Consider the following 16,177-nt stretch of genomic DNA (forward strand, 5'->3'; position numbering starts at 1 on the left):
TTTGCTGAACACTCTTTTCACAGAGACACTGCCCCTTGCTTCAAATAATCTGTTTGGAATCAGCAATGGTCCTACTATAGCTCAGAAGTGTGCAACTGAAGTCATTTGTTGCTGTTTATGTTGGAAGGACCAACATAAACAGCTAGGATTGTATCATAGAAGTTTAAAGCACAGAAAGAAGCCACAGTCCATCATGGCTGGGCTAGCTCTTTGCTACAGTAATCCAAAGTTAATTCTACTGCACTGCTCTCTCCCTATCCCTTTGTTTCTTCCTCACACCAACATACAAATGTTATATATTGCATATGTCCTACTATTGATTACTTGCTTGCCTGTACACCTGTACTACCTATCTCTATTAATTTTATTATAAATGGGAAGAAAATGTAACTCCCCTCTTAATTTATACTTCATATACTTGTTTGAAAGGTATTCTTTTGTATCCGAAGAAAAATCAGTTGAAACTGCTAAAACATGTGACTTTGTCATTGTAACGGACACATAATTACCATTGATGAAAGACCAGCAGTTACCAGGAGCCAATGACAGATGTGATTTTTCACTAAGACTGTTCCCACAGACTCTCACTGCAGTCAACACCAATGAGCAAGCTGTGTGATTACCAAGGGTCAATAAACAATTGCTGAATAAACTTAAACACACTGAATTTCAGTCCTCATCTGGGCTACTTTTATTGGCATTGATCCAGAACGCTATCAATGCAAGACAGAACAGTCAGGTCTATCGCATGCTTATAATTAGTCAGTCAATGAGATTGCAAAAACAAGAGCTCACCTAATTACTATTGCCCAGCAAGATTGCTTAGCAGCAACACTATCATCTAAAAATTCACAAACACTACTGGCCAATGTGATTTCTGGAAAATGTCATGAACATTTCAAAGGCCACATGCCCACAACTGGCCAATACGATTCCAAGACAACTCGTATAACAATTGGAAAAATCATGTGATTCTATTAAAAATTAGATTATTTTAAAGGATTTTTTTCTGTGTGTGGATACTCACTTCTACGAGCAGTCTCAGACTGTCCCGCAGTGCGATGTGCCATGACTATTGTTGTGGCATATTCCTAAGTTTGTTTTATTTCTATCCCTTTCACTCTATCATGTAACATGAAATCAAGGAAATCAAGAGAATCACCGAGTATTTCTTCACACAAAAAATGATTGTTTAGACAATGATTGCCAAATAAAGAAAAGAATTGTAGCCTTATTATAGTTTCATTCTTGTGGGAAAATGCTAAAAAATTAAACAATCATGTTATAATTTTTAGAGCACATAATAGACAATCGTGAGGCTACAAATGGACACAAATCCAAAAGATTTGACTATTCTTTTATATTTTCATTCTACCGTGTGTAAGAATTATTTTCTGTGTCTTCAGACTTCTCTGACTGTTTAGATTTGTCCTCTGCAACCTTCAACATAATGTTCTACATTTGTAAAGGCAAGTGATTATGGTGAGCTTACCTTGGCAGAGCTGTCAGATGCTGGGGTAATTTTTCCTGCAGTGCTGGGTAAGGACAGTGAGGTAATTCATTCTCTGCCCTCACACAGACTCATGGCTTCCTGTTGCTGTCTGGCCTTCAATACTGAAGATGTTCTGCAGTCCTGTTGAGATTAGCACATTAATTCTTTAAATTTAGGGCATTAATAAACCCCAGTACAACACCAGGTAAATCAAAGAGCAGAAATGTTTGTGAGCTGGAAGATGTGGATTCATTAGAACATAAGAAATAGGAGCGGGGTAGACCATTTGGCCCTTCGAGCCTGCTCCGCCATTCAATAAGATCATGGCTGATCTTCTACCTCATCTCCACTTTCCTGCACTATCCTCATATCTCGATTCCCTTAATATTCAAAAATCTATCGATCTCTATCTTGAATATATGTAAGAAATCACACAACACCAGGTTATAGTCCAACAGCTTTATTTGAAATCACAAGCTTTCGGAGCGCTGCTCCTTCTTCAGGTGAAGTGGAGAAATGCATAAAGACACAGCTTATATAGTCAGAGAATCATGTCAGATGTTTACAGGTAACCTTTCCAACTGCCATTTGTCACACCTCGGCAAAGAGATAATCACAGCAGTCAAAGGTGTGAATGGTTTCCAAACAGGTCAGTCAGGGAAACATTACATCAAAGGACAATGAGGTGGGGTCACAAGGGGTCAAATATTGCAGGTGCTGGGGTCTGTATGAAAAACAAAAAAACAGACAAAAAACATTTTTTTTGGCTGGGAATCACAGCAGGTCCGGCCGCATCTGTGTAGAGAGAACAAGCCAATGTCGACTCGTTTTTTGTCTGTTTTTTTGTTTTTCATACAGACCCCAGCACCTGCAATATTTGACCCCTTGTGACCCCACCTCATTGTTCTTTGATGTAATGTTTCCCTGACTGACCTGTTTGGACACCATTCACACCTTTGACTGCTGTGATTATCTCTCTGCCGAGGTGTGACAAATGGCAGTTGGAAAGGTTACCTGTAAACATCTGACATGATTCTCTGACTATATAAGCTGTGTCTTTATGCATTTCTCCACTTCACCTGAAGAAGGAGCAGCGCTCCGAAAGCTTGTGATTTCAAATAAAGCTGTTGGACTATAACCTGGTGTTGTGTGATTTCTTACATTTGTCCACCCCAGTCCAACTCCGGCATCTCCACACCATATCTTGAATATACTCAGCGACTGAGCCCCCACAGCCCTTTGGGGTAGAAAATTCCAAAGATTCACCACCCTTTGAGTGAAGAAATTTCTCTTCATCTCAGTCCTAAATGGCTGACCCCTTATTCTGAGACTGTGACCCCTGGTTCTAGACTCCCCAGCTAGGGGAAACATCCTCCCTGCATCTACCCTGTCAAGCCCTGTAAGAATGTTGTATGTTTCAATGAGATCACCTCTCATTCTTCTAAACTCTAGAGAATATAGGCCCAGTCTACTCAATCTGTCCTTATAGGACAATGCCCCCATCCCAGGAACCAGTCTGGTGAACCTTTGTTGCACTCCTTCTATGGCAAGTATATCCTTCCTTAGGTAAGGTGACCAAAACTGTACACAATACTCCAGGTGTGGTCTCACCAGGGCCCTATATAATTGCAGTAAGGCGTCTTTACTCTTATACTCAAATCCTCTTTTAATAAAGGCCAGTATACCATTTGCTTTCTTAATTGCTTGCTGTACCTGCATGTTAACTTTCAGTGATTCGTATACAAGGACACCCAGGTCCCTCTGAACACCAACATTTCCCATTCTCTCACCATTTAAAAAATACTCTGCTTTTCTATTTTTCCTATCAAAGTGGATAACTTCACATTTCTCCACGTTATATTACATTTGCCATGTTCTTGCCCTCTCACTTAACCTGTCTAAATCCCCTTGAAGCCTCCTTGCATCCTCCTCACAACTTACATTCCCACCCAGCTTTGTATCATCAGCAGACTTGGATATATTACATTTGGTCCCCTCATCCAAATCATTGATGTAGATTGTGAATAGCTGAGGCCCAAGCACTGATCCTTGCAGTACCCGACTAGTTACAGCCTGCCAACTCAAAAATGACCCGTTTATTCCTACTCTCTGTTTTCTGTCCATTAACCAATCCTCAATCCATGCTAGTATATTACCGCCAATCCCATGAGCCCTAATTTTGTTTAATAACCTCTTATGTGGCACCTTATCGAATGCCTTCTGAAAATCCAAATACACCACATCCACTGGCTCCCCCTTATCTATTCTGCTAGTTATAACCTCAAAACACTCGAACAGATTTGTCAAACACGATTTCCCTTTCATAAATCCATGTTGACTCTGCCCAATCCTATTATTATTTTCTAAGTGTCCTGTTATCATGTCCTTAATAATAGATTCTAGCATTTTCCCTACTACTGATGTCAGGCTAACTGGTCTGTAGTTCCACGTTTTCTCTCTCCCTCCTTTAAATAGTGGCGTTACATTTGCTATCTTCCAATCCGCAGGATCTGTTCTAGAATCTATGGAATTTTGGAAAATGACAACCAGTGCATCCACTATCTCTATAGTCAACTCTTTCAAAACCCTAGGATGTAGGTCATCAGGTCCTGGGGATTTATCAGCTTTCAGTCCCATTAATTTCTCCAGTACTACTTTTTTACTAATACTAATTTCTTTCAGTTCCTCATTGTCACTAGATCCTTGGAATTTCACTATTTCCAGGAAATTCTTTGCGTCTTCTTCCGTGAAGACAGACACAAAGACCGCGAATTTAATGGAGGAGGCGGGAGAGCTGGTTCTGGGTTCCGTTCCCGCTCCCAGCTTCATCCGCTCTGCAGACGTGATTTTCCATTGATTGGCATTGGTAAGCCCACCCGGCCAATTAACAGGAAGCGGGTCTGATGACGTCATTTGATGATGCGTCATCAGCCGGTTTCCTTAAAGGGACCACGTCCACATGAAGTTCGTCAGATGTTCTGTCAGTGTTTGACAGCATTATGGTGCTGCAAACACTGACAACCACTGCACAAAGGTAAACACTTGCACCCAGGCTCTCCAATGACTCCCTCCATTTGCACCCAGGCTCTCCAATGATTCCCTCCATATGCTTATGGAGGGAGTCACAGCACGCAAGGAGGTTCTCTTCCCTTCCAAGGACGGAAGAGACCTCCCCAGGACACCAACTTACCTTGCACCTCCATCCAACCCTCTTCATCTACTTTATCACTTCCCCATCTCACTAGCCACCCCTCACACTCACCCTCATCCTACTGCAAGCATACCAACTAACAACACACAAGGTAGACACGTGAGAGGTTTAGCGTCCATGTGAAGTTTCTGGTAATGTGTTGTCATACAGTGAAATCATTTTTTTTCCAAAAGTGCCCCTTATTGGACAGATCTGAGCACACCTTGAGAAGTGTCTTACTGAGTTTCGGTGGTTGTTCAGTCATAACCTCACCCCCACCGCACCCCCGCTATAGTGATGAGTGTGCATGGAATGGCTTGGACATTAAAGGGATGCTTCACGGTGCTGGTGTGGGATGGTGTCAACCTGGCGCATTATGTCGCAGCCAGGGTTTACAGCATCAAATGAAGAAAATCTGGCCATGATGATGCCATCACTGGCCTCCCGGGCAGCAATGTTGTTAGGGGCTGATGCCCTGTGTCCAGTGCAACATCAGGTGATGGCGGAGAAGGTTGGTGATGTTGGTGTTGGAGCTGATCGTGGAAGGATTCGGAGGACCAAGGTCTGATTGTTTCAATGGGTCTGATATTGCTGCAATAGATGGCAGCAACAGGTGAGATGACAGAAGCAATCTGTCAATGGTGATCGACGTTCTCCCAATGAGGTGGCACTGGACATACAGTTGGATCTAAAAACTTGTAAGCTAAAGAAATCTCTATATGTATTAAAAATGCAGTAACCAACATTTTCTGCGCTCTGAAACTCACCATCTGCAACATGGCATCCTTTACACCACTTTTGCAGTTGTCAGCATTTCATAAACATCAGCGCAGACTCAAAACATGCCAGGTTGAGCTGGCGTGTTCCCCGAACAGCGGGTAACCCATGGGGGAGAACGTAAATTTAGAAGTAAGCCTCAAAATAGTCTTAAATTGGCTCTTAACAAGCCATTTAACTATCTGAATTGTATCCCCCGCTGCTTGGTGTCGGGTCAGTTCTTCGCTGACAGACCTGACACCTGGGAGACTCGTGTGGAGGCGAGTTGACAGTGGGTTTCCTACCCGGTCAACCTTTGCTATTTTGACAGCGGACCCGCCTCCAAATCCTCCCTCTCAGCACTATTAAATTCACGGCCAAAGTATTTGTTTAATTTTTCTGCCATTTCCTTATTCTCCATTATAATTTCTCCTGTCTCAGCCGGTAAGGGACCCACATTTACTTTTGTGAATCTTTTCCTTTTTACATACCTATAGAAGCTTTTACAGTCCATTTTTATGTCTCTCGCTAGTTTACTCTCATATTCTATTTTCTCTTTCTTTATCAATTTCTTGGTCCTCCTTTGCTGAATTCTAAAATCCTCCAAATCCTCAGGCTTACTACTCTTTTTGGCAGCATTATAAGCCTCTTCCTTTGATCTAATACTATCTTTAACTTCTCCTCTTAGCCACGGTTGCACCACTTTTCCTGTGGGGTTTTTGTGCCTTAAATGAATGTATATTTGTTGTAAATTATGTATTAATTCTTTAAATGCTAGCCATTGTTTGTCTACTGTCATACCTTTTAAAACTCACCCCTCATACCTATGTAGTTTGCTTTGTTTAGATTTAAGACCCTAGTTTCAGATTTAACTAAGTCACTTTGATACTGAATATAAAATTCTATCATATTATGGCCACTCTTCCCTAAAGGCCCCTTTACTACAAGGTTATTAATTAACCCTTTCTCGTTGCACAATACTAGATCTAAAATAGCCTGTTCCCTAGTTGGTTCCTCAACATACTGATCTAGAAAACAATCTTGCATACATTCCATGAATTCGTCCTCCACACTATTACTGCAAATTTGGTTTGCCCAGTCTATATGTACATTAAAGTCCCCCACGATTACTGTATTACCTTTGTTACATGCGCCTCTAATTTCCTGATTTATACTCTGCCCTACATTACAACTACTGTTTGGGGGCCTATAAACAACTCCCACCAATGTTTTCTGCCCCTTGCTGTTTCTTAGCTCCACCCAAACTGATTCTACTTCTTGATTTTCAGAGTTAAGATCCTTTCTCTCTACTGTCTTTATCCCATCCTTTATTATCAGGGCTGCCCCTCCTCCTTTTACATTTTGCCTATCCCTTCTAAAAGTTATGTATCCTGGAATATTTAGTTCCCAACCTTGGCCACTTTGCAACCACGTCTCCGTTATGGCTATTAGATCAAACCTGTTAATTTCTATCTACGCTATTAATTCATCTATTTTGTTGTGAATGCTTCACGCATTCAAATATAGTGCCTTTAGCTTTGACTTTTCTCTTTTTCCCTGATGTCACCTTAGTCACCGATGCCTTATTACCTTTGTTACTCTCTCTGTCCCTTCCTGACCCACTCTGCTTACTTTTACCCAAAACTCTACTCTGCTTTAGACCCTTGGCATTTCTCTTGTTGCTTTTAAATTTACTCTTTCCTGAATCCTCCCGCCACCCCCCTTCATTAGTTTAAAGTCCTGTCGACTGCCCTAGTTATTCGGTTCGCCAGGACACTGGTCCCAGCCCAGTTTAAGTGGAGCCCATCCAAACGGAACAGCTCTCTCTTTCCCCAGTACTGGTGCCAGTGCCCCATGAACTGAAACCCCTTCCTCCCACACCACTCTTTGAGCCACACATTTAAACCTCTAATTTGTTTGGCCCTATGCCAATTTGCGCGTGGCTCAGGTAACAATCCAGAGATTATTACCTTTGCGGTTCTGCTTTTTAATTTGGATCCTAGCTCCTCAAACTCCCTCAGCAGAACCTCATTCCTAGTTCTACCTATGTCATTGGTTCCTACGTGGACGACGACAACTGGATCCTCACCCTCCCACTCCAAGCTCTTCTCCAGCTGCGAGGAGATGTCTCTAACCCTGGCACCAGGCAGGCAACACAACCTTCAGAACTCTCGGTCACGGCTGCAGAGAACAGTATCTATCCCCCTGATTATACTGTCCCCTACCACAACTACATTCCCTTTCACTCCCCCCACTTGAATAGTCTCTTGCACCATCGTGCCAAGGTCAGCCTGCTCATCCATCCTGGAGGCTTTTCTCTCATCCACACAGGCCTGTTGGACAAGAGCAAAGGCTGAGGCTCCTCCAGCACTGCACCTGGGGTCCCCTTGCCTGCCTGAGTTGCAGTCACACCCTGACCACTAACCAGACCTGTACCACTGCCTAACCTAAGAGGTGTGACTGCCTCCTGGATCAAAGTGTCCAGGTAACTCTCCCCATCCCTGATGCCCCACAATGTTTGCACCTCAGACTCCAGCTCAAAAACTCTGAGCTGAAATTCCTCAAGATGCAGGCACTTAGTGCAAACGTTGTAGTCCGGGATCACAATCTTCGCCACAAACTCCCACATGCTGCAGTTGCGGCACTGCCATCCCTATATGATCTTGATTCATTTAATTTAATTTAATTTGTAATTAGGTCACTTAGTTTACAGTGACTACTTACTTGATCTAGATTACATGATCCAGATCAATTAAATATCTATCTATAACAAAAAGCACTACAATTAGCGTAGGCAAAAGGCAACAACCCCTTCCCCCTCTTCTCCAAATTCCCACTCTTTCCAAATTCACAAACAAAGCACTCTGTTCAAGTCCACTCCATTTAATCCTGCTCTGTGCAGACTGCACAGAAAGGTGCACAGTGAGTAGTTCAGGTATGACTGATCACTTATAAAGAATCCCACCATCCACAAAGGGCTGCTAAATGAACTGGAAGAGAAAGGTTTTTAGAAGTTTCTGCTGTAAAGACAAAGGGAGCAAGATGCAGGCTTATGTGAGGTCAGCAGAGTGAGGTGTGGCACAGTCATCCTTAGCCCACTGATGCTCACATTCCAGTCTTTCTGAAGGTGTGCCAAATTCTCGGTTTCTATAACAACAGTTGGAGCTGCTGTGATGGCTCACAGTACTTCACCATCTGTGACCAAGCAGATCCATCTGCTGCTGCCTCAGACTGCTGCTGAGCTCATGATGTCATCATGGGCCCTTCCCTGTTGCTGATGATGTCATAGACCTGTTGCTATGCAAAAGGTACCCTTCATTGCGTGTCTGTGGTGAATGGACAGAAAGCCATTCATATAAACATTTAAAGTGTTATTTTCATTATTCATAAAGCTTTATTAATTTTAAATCTTCAGTAGTACCAATTTTAAATCATTTTATTTTTCCTCACTTTCTTTGACCTCCCCAGGCCATGCACCATTCCCTGGCCAAAAAGAGCATCAGGTTACCTGCCTCGAGGCCTCTACCAATGCTGTACTTGAGTCAACTATTAGAAGATGTGTAAGACTGTGGGTGTGGAAGTTGGGAAGAAGGGGGGAGGAGGGTAGGAAGGGGGGGAGTTGGGAAGAAGCAGGAGGATTGAGAGTTGGGAAGAAGGGGGAGGAGTTGGGAAGAAGCGGGAGGGTGTGGAGTTGGGAAATGTAATCAGGATTGTTTTTCTTTGAGCTGTCTCGCCATTTGTGAAAAGCCAACTGGCTCCCTTGTGACATTGCTGAACTCCTCCTTCCTTTCCTGATGTTAGAAGCGTAAGATCAGAAATCTGACTTCGCCAGTTAGGAAAATTGCAGACTCAAACCTAGGTTGTAACACTCTGGTGTACATTTGAACATTCACTGTTCCAAACTGAATTTACATTTGTATTAATTGACTCTGAGCTACGCAGGTGAAAAATACACACATACACTGACAGATGGAAGATGGAAGAACTGCTGTCACCAAAAGGAACCAGTTTAAAAAAAGACCATGGCTGGTGGGGGGGGGCGGCGGGTCAATCTAGCGTCAGTGCTCTGCTTAATGATACAAGACCAGAGCAGATGGAACACATGCCAGTTGAAAGCAGCCAGGTAATTAATGAACCAATTAAATAGAGACTCTGGTGTTATGTCTGAATAAACACTCGAATTGGTGTGGAAAAAAATAAGAGACACAAGTGAATGTAATTGCTACAATGTGCTTACTCCCACTAAGGGGCCATCTAGTGTTCAGTTAACAATATGCATGTACCATACATAATATCCGGGTAGCTTTCAGCTCAACAATGTAGAAAGGCTTCTGTTAAATATTCTACTTTTACTGGAGAAAAAAACAAGTGTTTTAATCATTGGAGAGAGGAGCAATTGGAGTTTGACAAAAAAGCTATTAAAACAGCTGTCATTACCTAGCTTTGCGGCAGAGAATATATTTCTTTCTGCTAGAGCTGACTAATGGAGCCTTTCAAAAGGCTGGAAAAAGCACAGGTTTGATGCCAAGAACTAGCTTTTCAGTATCCTAATTGCTAACACTTGGGAAGGATTTCCCTTGTGTGCAATTTTCAAAAAACTATAAATATGTTCTTTATAAATGGGTTTACAGTACACATGAAAATCTGCCTGCCCCTCCCCCCAGGAAAATATGGATATGGACTGAGTTAATAAAATGGCTCCCAATCTGGAAATAGACTAAGTAGAGTGGTAGCAATGATAGGTATTACGTAAAGGCCTACTACTGGCTTTTTAACACAATCCATATATTATTTTCAAAAATGCATCGGACATGACCCTGTCCAGAAACCTATCTTTCTGTTACCTAAATTTTGGGTCATGTTTCTCTGTTAAGACTTACCATTATAAATTGTTTAATCAACATTTCTCATTCATCTTTGCTATGTCAACTATCACGTTTCAACTTCAGCCCCATCATCACGGAAAACTCTTATCCACCCCTAAAGTCAATTTCTCCAGTGTCCTCTTTGCTGGCCTCTTATCCTAAACCCTCCATAAACTGCAACTTGTGCAAAACACAGCTGCACATATCCTGTCTGGCACTAAGTCCTGCTCACCCCATTACTCCCTTTTGCACTGACCTACACTGGGTACTTGTCCTCCATCGCATTGAATTTTAAATTCTCATCCTCGTCTTCAAATTCTTCTACTGCCTTGCTCCACCTGCAACTTCCTCCAGCCTTAAATTCGGTCCTTCAACTGGCCTTTTGTGCATCTCACCCTCCATTCATCCAACAATTGGTGGTAGAGCTTTTGGCTTGGATTTTCCTTCATGTACATTTGTCGCCGGAGAAGGTTGGGGTAGAACTTCTGACTGCCACCCCGGAACCACTGTGACCCTGACCCATGTCGGTCCTCCTCTTCAGTGCAATGTAGAGGTGGCTAACCACGTAAACAGAGCAGAACTGCCCAGATGTCAAAACATTTTTAATTGAAGGCCTTGTACTGGACTGAAATGTTCAAGTGGTAACTGTTTGGGGCCATTATAGAGGGAGAGGTGGCCACTAATAGATCCTCTCCCTCCAATCAAAGAAATAGTGGGTTAACCACTGCTGCCCCTCTCCTGGCAGTCCCAGGAATCATCAATTATAGAGGCGGGTAGCAGTGAAATCATCTGCTTTCCCAGGCCTAGTGTCCGCTGCCATCATTTAAATGCAGTGGGGAAGTCTGGCGTTGAGTGGCTGAGATCCCTGTTGGGTGGGAGAAAGTTAACTGCAGTACAATGCTACCAATGGCAGGGATTAAGCAATAGCCCTCCCCACTCCCTTTCCCTTCATTTACTGCCATTATAAGGTATAGCAGAGGAAAATCTAATTCTACACAAGGTCAGAAATGGGGATGTTCGCTGATGACTGCACAGTGTTCAGTGCCATTCGCAACTCCTCAGATAATGAAGCAGTCCATCCCTGCATGCAACAAGACCTGAATGACGTTCAGGCTGGGGCTGATAAGTGGCAGGTAACATTTGTGCCACAGAAGTGCCAGGCACTGACTATGTCCAACAAGCGAGAGTCTAACCATCACCCCTTGACATTCAATGGCATTACCATCGCCGAATCCTGCAGCATCAACATCCTGGTGGGGTCACCATTGACCAGAAACTTTACTGGACCAGCCACATAAATACTGTGGCAACAAGAGCAGGTCAGAGGCTAGGTATTCTGTGGCGAGTGTCTTACCTCCTGACTCCCCAAAGCCTTTCCATCATCTACAAGGCACAAGTAAGGAGTGTGATGGAATACTCTCCACTTGCCTGGATGAGTGCAGCTCCAACAAGACTAAAGAAGCTCAACACCATCCTGGACAAAGCAGCCCACTTGATTGGCACCCCATCCACCACCTTAAACATTCACTCCCTCCACCATCGGCGTACCGTGGCTGCAGTGTGTACCATCTACAAGATGCACTGCAGCAACTCGCCAAGGCTTCTTCGGCAGCACCTCCGAAACCCGCGACCTCTTCCACCTAGAAGGACAAGGGCAGCAGACGCATGGGAACACCACCACCTCCAAGTTCTCCTCCAAGTCACACACCATCCTGACTTAGAAGTATATCGCCGATCCTTCATCGTCGCTGGGTCAAAATCCTGGAACTCCCTACCTAACAGCACTGTGGGAGTACCTTCACCACACGGACTGCAGCGGTTCAAGAAAGCGGCTCACCACCACCTTCTCAAGGGCAATTAGGGATCGGCAATAAATGCTGGCCTTGCCAGCGACGCCCACATCCTATAAACAAATTTTTTAAAAACTCTATGGAAATTCCTACCTGAACTCTTCCAGACTGCATTTCTCCCTCCATATTTAAAAAGCTTCCCTAAAGCCGCTTTTGTCCGGGCTCTCAGTTACCTCTCCACTACATCTCAGCCTCCACTTCTACATCTATTTTATTCATTTTCTCTCCCCTCTCTGTAAAGTGCCTTGGGAAGTTTTCCATGAGAAAGGCACTATATGTGCAAGGTGTTGTCACTGTGCTAGCAGGAGTAACTGAATAGGAATGGAAAATTCTGCTTGATCTTCCTCGCCCAGATCATGGGACGCTGAAGCCCCCACCCCCACCTTGGCCAAGATAAATTAACTGGGCATTTGAAGCTGGGACCTTCCTAATCTCTGTGGCTCAGTATCACACCATACTGCTCCCTTCACTTTGAAAATGTCTGCCAGCATCCATCCCCCTCCTCAAAAAACCCACCCTCGACCCCTCTGTACTTGCAAGCTATCGTCCCATCTCCAATCTCCCTTACTCCTACAAAGAACGTGTTGTTGCCTCCCAAATCCGTGCCCATCTTTCTCACAACTCCATTTTTGAATCTCTCCAATGAGGTTTCCGATCCTGAAAAGAGCTCCAGTCAAAGTCATAAATGACACCCTCTGTGATTGTGACCATGGTGCTCTATCGCTCCTCATCCTTCTCAACCTCTCCGTCAACCACACCAGCCTCCTCCAATGCCTCTCTTTTATTGTTCAGCTGAGTGGGACTGCCCTCGCTTGGATCCACTCTTATGTATCCAATCGTAGCCAGAGCATCCCCAGCAATAGTTTCTCTTCTTGTCCCTACAGTATTGCCTCTAGAGTCCCCCAAGGATCTATCCTTGGCCCCCTCCATTTCTTCATTTACATGCTGCCCCTCAGCAACATCATCTGAAGACATGGTGTCAGTTAAAGAAAGAAAGACTTGCATTTATATAGCGCCTTTCACGACCACCGGACGTCTCAACGCGCTTTACAGCCAATGAAGTACTTTTGAAGTGGAGTCACTGTTGTAATGTGGGAAACGTGGCAGTCAATTTGCACACAGCAAACTCCCACAAACAGCAATGTGATAATGACCAGATAATCTGTTTTTGTTATGCTGGTTGAGGGATAAATATTGGCCAGGACACCGGGGATAACTCCCATGCTCTTCTTAGAAATAGTGCCATGGGATCTTTTACGTCCACCTGAGACAGCAGACAGGGCCTCGGTTTAAAGTCTCATCTGAAAGACGGCACCTCCAACAGTACAGCACTGGAGTGTCAGCCTAGCTTTATGTGCTCAAGTCCCTGGAGTGGGACTTGAACCCTCAGCCTACTGACTCAGAATCCTAATCACTTAATTTCACAAACATTATTGCACTACTTACAATTACACCAGATAATATGCACTGTGATTTCTTTTGTGCTCATCGAGGTGAAAGATGTTATTATTTCAGTACCCAGCATTTGCATCAAGCAATTCCAGGTTAGATGCAGAATAAAGCTCCCTCTGCTTTGCCAAACCTCAGGTGAACAACCCTATTGCATCAGTGTTGTGAAGGAATAGGCCACATTCAGAAAAATACACCATTCTATGAAAGAATTCTGGCCTTTGTAACTTGACAAACTGGGCTTGAAAATCTAAAAACCTAACAATGGAGAAGCTGTAAACAGCATACAGGCTATTGAGATAAGATAAGTTGTTGACACTGAATCAATAGCCTTGTTGAAACAGAAGGTTAAAGGTTCCTGAAGTCTGCAGCTTTGGAAAGAACACAATGGTACACCCTGTTAGGTGTCCTAAATTACACTTTGGAAAGAATCACATAAGATTAAGAAACTGAAGGGATAATTACTAGTCCTAGCCCCTTTAGGGCTACCCCAGATCAGGCGTATTCCCCAGACATTCACTTTCAACTAAAGTTTGAGTTAGCCGAATCCTAAAGACGCTTAATTGGGTCTAAAGGTCCAGACTATCTCTCCCTAAAGGAAAGGAACAACCTGAAGATGTTACCGTTTTCCAGATAGCACTTTTAATAAGTTTAGCTAGACTGTAACATTCCGGATATTATGAGGGTCCGGAAACCTCCCTCAGAACTCTGCAACTCCTCACCAAAGAGTGTACAGAGATTGAGTTTGCAAGTTTGATACAGAAGTATTATGTGAGACAATTCTAAAAATATATAGATTTATTAAAGAACCGACATATAATTACAGTAGGTGTTTCAATCGCAACATTAACAGTTCCAAATACAAAAAGCTTACAATTCTATTGTCAGAGATCCTTATTCTCAAATCTTAACTTCGCTAGTTTTACAGTTCTTAGTCTTATTCAGAATATCCACCAAAATCAAATACAATACCGTTGATCCCCGAGACACAAAGAGTTGTAGACTTACAGAGCTTGCCTCTGAAGCAGAGAATCGCTTTGCCCCTTCAAGTGAGTCTATCATCCCATTTGAAAGTTCAATTTTTATACCCTTTTGCAGTGATAGATCCTTTGAAGTTTTCTGTTGATGTAAGCTAAATATCTCTAGTAATTTTTCTGCTGACCCCTGCTATTCTTAGTTAGATCAGCTGGTAGCATCAAGAATTATGTCTCTACCCGAGGTGTTCGAAGCTTATCTTAAAAAACGGTGTAACCAGCAGGTGCATCTATTTGATGTCATTCTTACCAACGTCTTTTATGCAATTTTTAAGTCACCTCAGCTGGTTGCAACACAGAATCATGTCTCCCGTGTTTCATTTGATGTCACTTTTATGAAGGCATATGTTTCTTCGTCTTTTATGTGCCTGTTTACGAAGTGTACTTTAAAACACCTTAGCTGGGTGTACCATTGTGTTCTTTCCAAAGCTGCAGACTTCAGGAACCTTTAACCTTCTGTTTCAACAAGGTTATTGATTCAGTGTCAACAACTTATCTTATCTCAATAGCCTGTATGCTGTTTACAGCTTCTCCATTGTTAGGTTTTTAGATTTTCAAGCCCAGTTTGTCATGTTACAAAGGCCAGAATTCTTTCATAGAATGGTGTATTTTTCTGAAAATGACTTATTCCTTCACAGTTTGACAACTGTTTTATTTCTAACATTAGCCATCCTATCATCTCTCCGATAGACAATGCTGACATGGTGCCAATTCGTATCTTATTAAAGGCAGTTTTGTGCCCTGGGCCCCTATTGAGACTGTCCAAATTCACTCCTCTGGAATTCTTACAGCTAGCAGACATCCCATCAATGAAAGGTCAGTATCCACCCCAACCCACATTGTTATTCATGTCTACTGTTGGCTATTCTCTACTAATAAACTACAGATTATCATCACTTAATAAACATGTATTGATTGCTTTGTGATAATTGTTCGTCCTTCAGTAATCACGCAACGATGGAACGCTTTGGCTCTCGATACCTTCTGTGGCACCAGCCTCCAACAAAAAAAAGTGGAACCAAAGCTAAATAATACTAACTGGCATTGCATATTGTATATTGTTATATGTATTCTAAAAAGAAATTAGATGACGATAGCTTTGCTCTCTTAGAATCAAGCTCAGCTATGATGCCCTCCATGGTCGAATGAGCAACTAACTCTTACTGCCTAGGCATACATGTGAATAATGGGAACTTGGGTGAGGCACTGGCACCCATGGGACTGTATTCCTGTGCCAGTGGCTTCAGGAGAGGAGGAGAGGAGAGAAGAGAAAATTGACAAAACAAAACCCAGAAAGTGATTTCAGAGATTGTGTTGAAAAGCATCATTGAACTTCTTGCACGTAACATCAGTGTGACAAATGTAACAGATGGCTTTCTCCCACACGAATAAGCAAGAGGAAGGTTTGCCAAAGACCTTTTTTTCAAAAAGATACTTTCCCTTTAATGTCCTGTGGGGGGTGAGCAATATCCACAGGCAACAGTGCCATTAAGGAAATAGACTTGTGAAATTCTCCCTGATCCGGAAGGCAGCTGAGCGAA

General features: G+C 43.0%; 1 protein-coding gene across 1 annotated transcript in view; it reads right to left on the minus strand.

The window, feature by feature from the left end:
- Positions 1–16,177, minus strand: part of LOC147110961 (protein bassoon-like) — a gene marked incomplete at its 5' end in the record, with an annotated part of 318,704 nt that overhangs the window by 102,793 nt on the left and 199,734 nt on the right. The window contains one exon of the mRNA XM_085999989.1: positions 1,493–1,633. The remainder of the gene's footprint in view (positions 1–1,492; positions 1,634–16,177) is intronic.

This window comes from Somniosus microcephalus, chromosome 11 (assembly GCF_052327205.1).
Source record: "Somniosus microcephalus isolate GS21.2 chromosome 11, FLI_Smic_1.0, whole genome shotgun sequence".
Taxonomy (NCBI): Eukaryota; Metazoa; Chordata; class Chondrichthyes; order Squaliformes; family Somniosidae; genus Somniosus; species Somniosus microcephalus.